Source organism: Coregonus clupeaformis, unplaced genomic scaffold (assembly GCF_020615455.1).
Source record: "Coregonus clupeaformis isolate EN_2021a unplaced genomic scaffold, ASM2061545v1 scaf0529, whole genome shotgun sequence".
In the NCBI taxonomy this organism is placed as follows: domain Eukaryota; kingdom Metazoa; phylum Chordata; class Actinopteri; order Salmoniformes; family Salmonidae; genus Coregonus; species Coregonus clupeaformis.
This window is the reverse complement of record NW_025533984.1, coordinates 188,773-197,759: the sequence shown is the minus strand read 5'-3', so window position 1 is coordinate 197,759 and position 8,987 is coordinate 188,773.

Here is an 8,987-nt window from a genome sequence, read left to right as displayed (position 1 = left end):
AAACATCTTACAGCTTCAATCACACTCTAGGGCTAGGCTATATTATGACTGAATCGAGGGTAAGATCATATCAGGGACAGCATAGCATCCATCATGTTTTATAAAATAACAGGCAAAAAAACTACAGTAAGACACAACTATAGTATGGACAGCAGGGGGAGGTGTAACTTTCTTTGGATACAGTACTATACTGTCAATATAAAACTGAGAAACAATGGATCTCTGAGAGCATTTTTTAAAATACTGAAGGTAACAAAACTACATGAAAAAAAGTATGTTAAAAAGCAGCTTTTCTGTGTTTGAATGATTTGAACAATATATTATTCATGCGAGTAGACCACTGATTGGCCAACTCAGCCAATGAGCCAACACCATTTTCTATGAGGAAATAGCAAGCTGTTTAAGGTGGTGTTTTAGTGTTAAAAAAATTAATAAAAATGATGCTTTGGCCACAAATGCAAGTATAGGATGAGTAAACAACATTATTTAGGGGTATTAACAGAATATAAACTTTTAAAACTGAGATTTTCACTGGACAGTTACTTTAAAGCTAAATTCATGCTATTCTACACATGTTGCCAGGAGGCTGAGAAAACATGTTGCAGTTTAAAAGATAATTTCCTGTAATTTGGGGGGGGGGGGGTTGTTGAGCTCGCGGGCCCCCTCCAGAGCTCGTGGGCTACCCTCATTGCGGGGATGTGTGGTACGCCAGTGGTTGAATGCAACAATACAAATTAAAGACTTTATTTGCTTCAATTGCAGGTGATTTCAGAGGAGTAGCAGTAGTATGATCCACCCATGTCAAACAGACTGCAAGGGAAAAATCACACATCACACTTACAACTGCACATCACGGTTACAACTGCACATCACAGTTACAGCAGTGTTCAAATCCAAATGTATTTGTCACATGATTCGTAAACAACAGGTGTAGACTATCAGTGAAATGCTTACTTACGGGCCCTTCCCAACAATGCAGAGAGAAATAATAGAAAAGTAAAACACGTAATAATAAAAGTAATAATAAATACACAATGAGTAACAATAACTTGGCTATACACACGGGGTACCAGTACCGAGTCGATGTGCATGGATACGAGGTAATTGAGGTAGATACACTACATGACCAAAAGTATGTGGACACTTGCTCGTCGAACATCTCATTCCAAAATAATGGGAATTAATATGCAGTTGGTCCCCACTTTGCTGCTATAACAGCCTACACTCTTCTGGGAAGGCTTTCCACTAGATGGACAATTGCTGCGGGGACTTGCGTTCATTCAGCCACAAGAGCATTAGTGAGGTCGGGCACTGATGTTGGGCGATTAGGCCTGGCTAGTAGTTGGCGTTCCAATTCATCATAAAGGTGTTTGATGGGGTTGAGGTCAGGGCTCTGTGCAGGCCAGTCAAGTTCTACCACATTGATCTCAACAAACTACAATGAGGGAAAAAAGTATTTGATCCCCTGCTGATTTTGTACGTTTGCCCACTGACAAAGACATGATCAGTCTATAATTTTAATGGTAGGTTTATTTGAACAGTGAGAGACAGAATAACAACAACAAAAATCCAGAAAAACGCATGTAAAAAATGTTATGAATTGATTTGCATTTTAATGAGGGAAATAAGTATTTGACCCCTCTGCAAAACATGACTTAGTACTTGGTGGCAAAACCCTTGTTGGCAATCACAGAGGTCAGACATTTCTTGTAGTTGGCCACCAGGTTTGCACACATCTCAGGAGGGATTTTTTCCCACTCCTCTTTGCAGATCTTCTCCAAGTCATTAAGGTTTCGAGGCTGACGTTTGGCAACTCAAACCTTCAGCTCCCTCCACAGATTTTCTATGGGATTAAAGTCTGGAGATTGGCTAGGCCACTCCAGGACCTTAATGTGATTCTTCTTGAGCCACTCCTTTGTTGCCATGGCCGTGTGTTTTGGGTCATTGTCATGCTGGAATACCCATCCACGACCCATTTTCAATGCCCTGGCTGAGGGAAGGAGGTTCTCACCCAAGATTTGACGGTACATGGCCCTGTCCATCGTCCCTTTGATGCGGTGAAGTTGTCCTGTCCCCTTAGCAGAAAAACACCCCCAAAGCATAATGTTTCCACCTCCATGTTTGACGGTGGGGATGGTGTTCTTGGGGTCATAGGCAGCATTCCTCCTCCTCCAAACACGGGGAGTTGAGTTGATGCCAAAGAGCTCCATTTTGGTCTCATCACCACAACACTTTCACCCAGTTCTCCTCTGAATCATTCAGATGTTCATTGGCAAACTTCAGACGGGCCTGTATATGTGCTTTCTTGAGCAGGGGGACCTTGCGGGCGCTGCAGGATTTCAGTCCTTCACGGCGTAGTGTGTTACCAATTGTTTTCTTGGGGACTATGGTCCCAGCTGCCTTGAGATCATTGACAAGATCCTCCCGTGTAGTTCTGGGCTGATTCCTCACCGTTCTCATGATCATTGCAACTCCACGAGGTGAGATCTTGCATGGAGCCCCAGGCCGAGGAAGATTGACAGTTATTTTGTGTTTCTTCCATTTGCGAATAATCGCACCAACTGTTGTCACCTTCTCACCAAGCTGCTTGGCGATGGTCTTGTAGCCCATTCCAGCCTTGTGTAGGTCTACAATCTTGTTCCTGACATCCTTGGAGAGCTCTTTGGTCTTGGCCATGGTGGAGAGTTTGGAATCTGATTGATTGATTGCTTCTGTGGACAGGTGTCTTTTATACAGGTAACAAACTGAGATTAGGAGCACTCCCTTTAAGAGTGTGCTCCTAATCTCAGCTCGTTACCTGTATAAAAGACACCTGGGAGCCAGAAATCTTTCTGATTAAGAGGGGGTCAAATACTTATTTCCCTCATTAAAATGCAAATCAATGTATCAAATTTTTGACATGCGTTTTTCTGGATTTGGTGTTGTTATTCTGTCTCTCACTGTTCAAATAAACCTACCATTACAATTATAGACTGATCATTTCTTTGTCAGTGGGCAAACGTACAAAATCAGCAGGGGATCAAATACTTTTTTCCCTCACTGTATTTCTGTATGGACCTCGCTTTGTGCACAGGGGCATTGGCATGCTGAAACAGGAAAGGGCCTTCCCCAAAATTGTGCCATAAAGTTGGAAGCACAGAATTGTCTAGAATGTCATTGTATGCTGTAGCGTTAAGATTTCCCTTCACTGGAACTAAGGGGCCTAGCCCGAACCATGAAAAACAGCCCCAGACCATTATTCCTCCTCCACCAAACTTTACAGTTGGCACTATGCATTCGGGCAGGTAGCGTCCTCCTGGCATATAGCTGCCACTTTGCCACATAAAACCTGTACTGTATATGTAATAATAGCTCATAATAAATATATCATGAAACATCTTACAGCTTCAATCACACTCTAGGGCTAGGCTATATGATGACTGAATCGAGGGTAAGATCATATCAGGGACAGCATAGCATCCATAATGTTTTACAAAATAACAGGCAAAAAAACTACAGTAAGACACCACTATAGTATGGACAGCAGGGGGAGGTGTAACTCTCTTTGGATACAGTACTGTAATGTGTGGAGGAAATTAATTAATTACATACTATGCTGTTTAATTGGACATACTATGCTGTTCTTTACTTAAATAATTGTCCATTGTGATATGCTGTTTTTTTACTACTGATACAAACTTGTCTTGTGTGACTTAGTCATAAGACTGGGCATATACAGTTGAAGTCAGAAGTTTATATACACCTTAGCCAAATACATTTAAACTCAATAATTCACAATTCCTGACATTTAATCCTTGTAAAAATTCCCTGTTCTTAGATCAGTTAGGATCACCACTATATTTTAAGAATGTGAAATGTCAGAATAATAGTAGAGAGAATGATTTATTTCAGCTTTTATTTCTTTCATCACATTCCCAGTGGGTCAGAAGTTTACATACACTCAATTAGTATTTGGTAGCGTTGCCTTTAAATTGTTTCACTTGGGTCAAATGTTTTGCGTAGCCTTCCACAAGCTTCACACAATAAGTTGGGTGAATTTTGGCCCATTCCTCCTAACAGAGCTGGTGTAACTGAGTCAGGTTTGTAAGCCTCCTTGCTCGCACACGCTTTTTCAGTTCTGCCCACAAATTTTCTATAGGATTAAGGTCTGGGCTTTGTGATGGCCACTCCAATACCTTGACTTTGTTGTCCTTAAGCCATTTTGCCACAACTTTGGAAGTATGCTTGGGGTCATTGTCCATTTGGAAGACCCATTTGGGACCAAGCTTTAACTTCCTGACTGATGTCTTGAGCTGTTGCTTCAATATATCCACATAATTTTCCTTCCTCATGATGCCATCTATTTTGTGAAGTGCACCAGTTCCTCCTGCAGCAAAGCACCCCCACAGCATGATGCTGCCACCCCGTGCTTCACGGTTGGGATGGTGTTCTTCGGCTTGCAAGCAACCCCCTTTTTCCTCCAAACATAACAATGGTCATTATGGTCAAACAGTTCTATTTTTGTTTCATCAGACCAGAGGACATTTCTCCAAAAAGCACGATATTTATCCCCATGTGCAGTTGCAAACCGTAGTCTGTCTTTTTTATGGCAGTTTTGGAGCAGTGGCTTCTTCCTTGCTGAGCGGCCTTTCAGGTTATGTAAATATAGGACTTGTTTTACTGTGGATATAGATACTTTTGTACCTGTTTCCTCCAGCATCTTCACAAGATCCTTTGCTATTGTTCTGGGATTGATTTGCACTTTTCTCACCAATGTACGTTCATCTCTAGGAGACAGAACACATCTCCTTCCTGAGCGGTATGACGGCTGCATGGTCCCATGGTGTTTATACGTGCGTACTATTGTTTGTACAGATGAACGTGGTACCTTCAGGCATTTGGAAATTGCTCCCAAAGATGAACCAGACTTGTGGAGGTCTACAATTTTTTTTCTGAGGTCTTGGCTGATTTCTTTTGATTTTCCCATGATGTCAAGCAAAGAGGCACTGAGTGTGAAGGTAGGCCTTGAAATACATCCACAGGTACACCTCCAATTGACTCAAATGATGTGTTATATAACAAAGGAGGAGAAAATAGTAGCAAAATGTAACAGTAAGGAACAGCAGTGGTTCCCAACTGCCAGGAGTGCCCCTGAAGTACCCCCTCGTGCATTTTAACAATAACCCTATGGACTCATGAGTCTTTTCATGTACCCCCTGTGGATAGGCCTAGTACCCCTGGTTGGGAACCACTGAGGTACAGTATATACAGTGATTGCTGATTCACCATGTATCATCCACTATAGACTTGTCATTGGGAGCTCCTAGATGACCATAGTAAAGAGCTGAGGTGTGTCCTCTGTTGAATATATAAAACATTTATCATCATCAAGACAATGGACATGCGAGTCAAAAAAAAAAATCAAACCACGTTTGTGAAAAATTGCAAAATCAACCTCTTACTTTTTTCTTAGATGAAGAAAAAGAGAAGCTCATTATAACAATAATGATAATTAATAATAATAATAATACATAATACGTTTACAGGCCAAACTGTAATCATCATATTTACTTAAAAACATTTCATCCAAAATATACTGATGTTGTTCACCACCAGCAGTAGCAGTCCTGGACCAGCAGAGAGGAACTGGATCTGCCAGTAGCACAAACAGTACAGTAAAGCTTGGGCTCCAAAATGTCAAGACACCCCAGTCCCTGGATACAGTGCCAGTTCCCCTGCATCCTAAATGTTATCTCTACTGCCAGCTGCAAGTTCTGATGATACAGTTGAACTGTAGAGCTTTGAACTGAAAACCTGAGGGCTTGGGACCGTTACAGTGGCTTGAAGGATGTCCTAGAAGAAAGCAATGGTGTAACTTGCAGTAAACAAAATGGAGAAAGACATGAAACACACTAGTTGGGATGTTGCTTTGTAAAGATATCCGAGGCGACTTCAAAACAGAATAGTGGTCATAGCTATTACCATTGCCAATGGCCCATTTAAGTGGTAAAAGAATGATAGATTATGTTCACCATAAATTCAATTCTGTGAAGTGAGGGGGAAGTGCCTTATGTTCCACTGATACAGGTGTAGGAGGTGTGACACATTCCCCCACTGGAGTAGCAGTAGTGCTGGTACCGGCTGCAACAGAAAAGCACTGACATGAGAATCACACACAACTACAGATTTAGCAATGAACCCATTGGTAAGACATTATCCTCTTTACCCCTTTACATACAGAACAGAAGAAGAAGATCTTCTCAGAAATGACATGACAACATAAACCTCCCACCTTCAAAATCTCCATCTATATTTATGTTTTTATGTCGTGAGACTGAAACAGTGATAATTCACCGATCAATTCCTTAGCATGTCCTTGTAACTCACTTCCACTAAGTGACCTGAAAATAGTCCAGTTTGGCTGAAATTCAAGTTGATGTAACCAGAAGAGTAAAGGTTTTCACAGCAGGTAATCTGTTGTCTCGGCAGTAACTAAACCTGAGCCAACAACTGCAGGTAATGTAACTGCCAAAATAAAGGAAACAGTTGAGTAAATTAGGGATACAAAGTATATTGAAAGCAGGTTCTTCCACACAGGTGTGGTTCCTGAGTTAATTAAGCGATGAACATCCCATCATACTTAGGGTTATGTATAAAAATGCCCAGTTACCCATTATTTTGGGTACCATGGCTAGAAGAGATCTCAGTGACTTTGAAAGAGGGGTCTCAAAGGAGCATATGGGGTTTAAAGGGTGTGTGTCTCAGTCACCAGATCTCAACCCAGTTGAACACTTACGGGAGATTCTGGAGCGGCGCCTGAGACAGCATTTTCCAACACCATCAATAAAACACACAATTATGGAATTTCTCGTGGAGGAATGCTGTCACATCCCTCCAATAGAGTTCCAGACACTTGTAGAATCAATGCCAAGGCGCATTGAAGCTGTTCTGGAGGCTCGTGGTGGCCCAACGCCCAATTTATTTAGGCAATTACCTGTACATAATACTGTAAACCTGAGCTGTTGAATTTCCTCGCACTCCAGCTTGATATAAATATCAGCAGAGAGCAGTGTTAATTTGTTAGACATATAAGAGCAACATGGAGAGTTCTACAGAAAGCCAGCAGCCTCCAGCTACAGTAGGAGAGAGGGAGAGGAAAAAGCGAGAGAAAGGAAAAGAAAGAGAGATAAGAAAGGCAGAGAGCTCAGTCTCTCCTCCCAAAGCAAACCAGGGGAGGTGTCGTTCGTGGAGACGTGGTGCAGTCAATTAGGCAGATAGTGGGGTGGCGAGCTGCGCTGCTATCATAACTCAGTTTATTTACACTCTTCAGCCACCCAGATGAAGGTTTAATTAAAACACAAAAAGCTGCCAGCGAGAAACAGGAAATGGATGCTGCTGAGTGGGTGGCGGCTGCTGCAACACCTTCAGGTGAATCCATCTCCAGATGATCACAGCACCAGACGCTTTCAAGGAGATGCAGTGGAAGATAGGATAGAAATAAGTGGGTGGTTTGAGAAGAATGATTTGTACCTCAAAATGGAACACAAATGTTATCTCTTTTATATTTACTATATATATTTTATTTTAATCGTATCATTTTAAATTCTGACTGTACTACTGTTAGATCAGGCCTACACCTTCCTCCTTCAATGAGATATCCTGGTACTTATTTGACCTCAAACCTCACTAGTGTCAACCAACAGTGTTTTTATCAGAATAAAATGTGTCTAGAATACTTTTACCATAAACTAAAGTTGGCCGGCGTCTGGACATTTCAAGCTGGTCAGCTCAAAATGGTCTTCCAAACAGCAGTTCAAACACTTCTGCCCTCTTCCTGACCTGCTGCTTTAAGAAGTCCTCCTGTGTTCCTCTAATCATCATTCCAGGAGACAGATCAAACAGCTCTGCATCTCTAACCGCTCTATATTAACATCAGCATGAATGGTATCCAAGGCGATGGGGAGAAACTCCATAGCTGTCTCCCCTCACAGTGGCAACAGAGAATCACACAGGTGATACATAATTGATGAGAACCAACAAGTATGTTTGTGAAAGAAACAAACACAATCATAGCTAATAGGGTGGATACAACAGTCATTAGTGTTGTTGGAGTGATTGCCCATGTTCATGTTTTATCATAAGACTAAAGTTTCCTCTACAAACCCTATCATCTACATCAAACGGCTGATCCAAAACACTGATCCAAGCCACTCCGCTTGGTTCGAACATATCAACAAAATGCAGTCCCCCCTACCTGCTTGCAAACTTGTCAAAACATTTACTAGCAAACTCAGAGTTTCTTACACTGAAAGGAAAGCTCTGACTAAAGCAACTCAGAAGGATATCTATTTGAGGCAATGTTTGTCTGATTAGTTATGCCTAATGCAGACGAGGAGGCTATTGCTGTTCTGGTGAAGGCAGAGAGACTAATAACACTCTGAATCCATCCTATTGCTGCCGTTTGAATAGCTCCACTGAGACACATATGGGTCAGTGAACCTGTGGTTGTGTTCACCATAATGCACACCTGTCACAATGTACATGGCACATAAATTACACATACAGTGGGGAGAAAAAGTATTTAGTCAGCCACCAATTGTGCAAGTTCTCCCACTTAAAAAGATGAGAGAGGCCTGTAATTTTCATCATAGGTACACGTCAACTATGACAGACAAAATTAGAGAAAAAAAATCCAGAAAATCACATTGTAGGATTTTTTATGAATTGATTTGCAAATTATGGTGGAAAATAAGTATTTGAGAATAACAAAACTCAAAATCTCACGATACATGGCCCCATTCATTCTTTCCTTTACACGGATCAGTCGTCCTGGTCCCTTTGCAGAAAAACAGCCCCAAAGCATGATGTTTCCACCCCCATGCTTCACAGTAGGTATGGTGTTCTTTGGATGCAACTCAGCATTCTTTGTCCTCCAAACACGACGAGTTGAGTTTTTACCAAAAAGTTCTATTTTGGTTTCATCTGACCATATGACATTCTCCCAATCC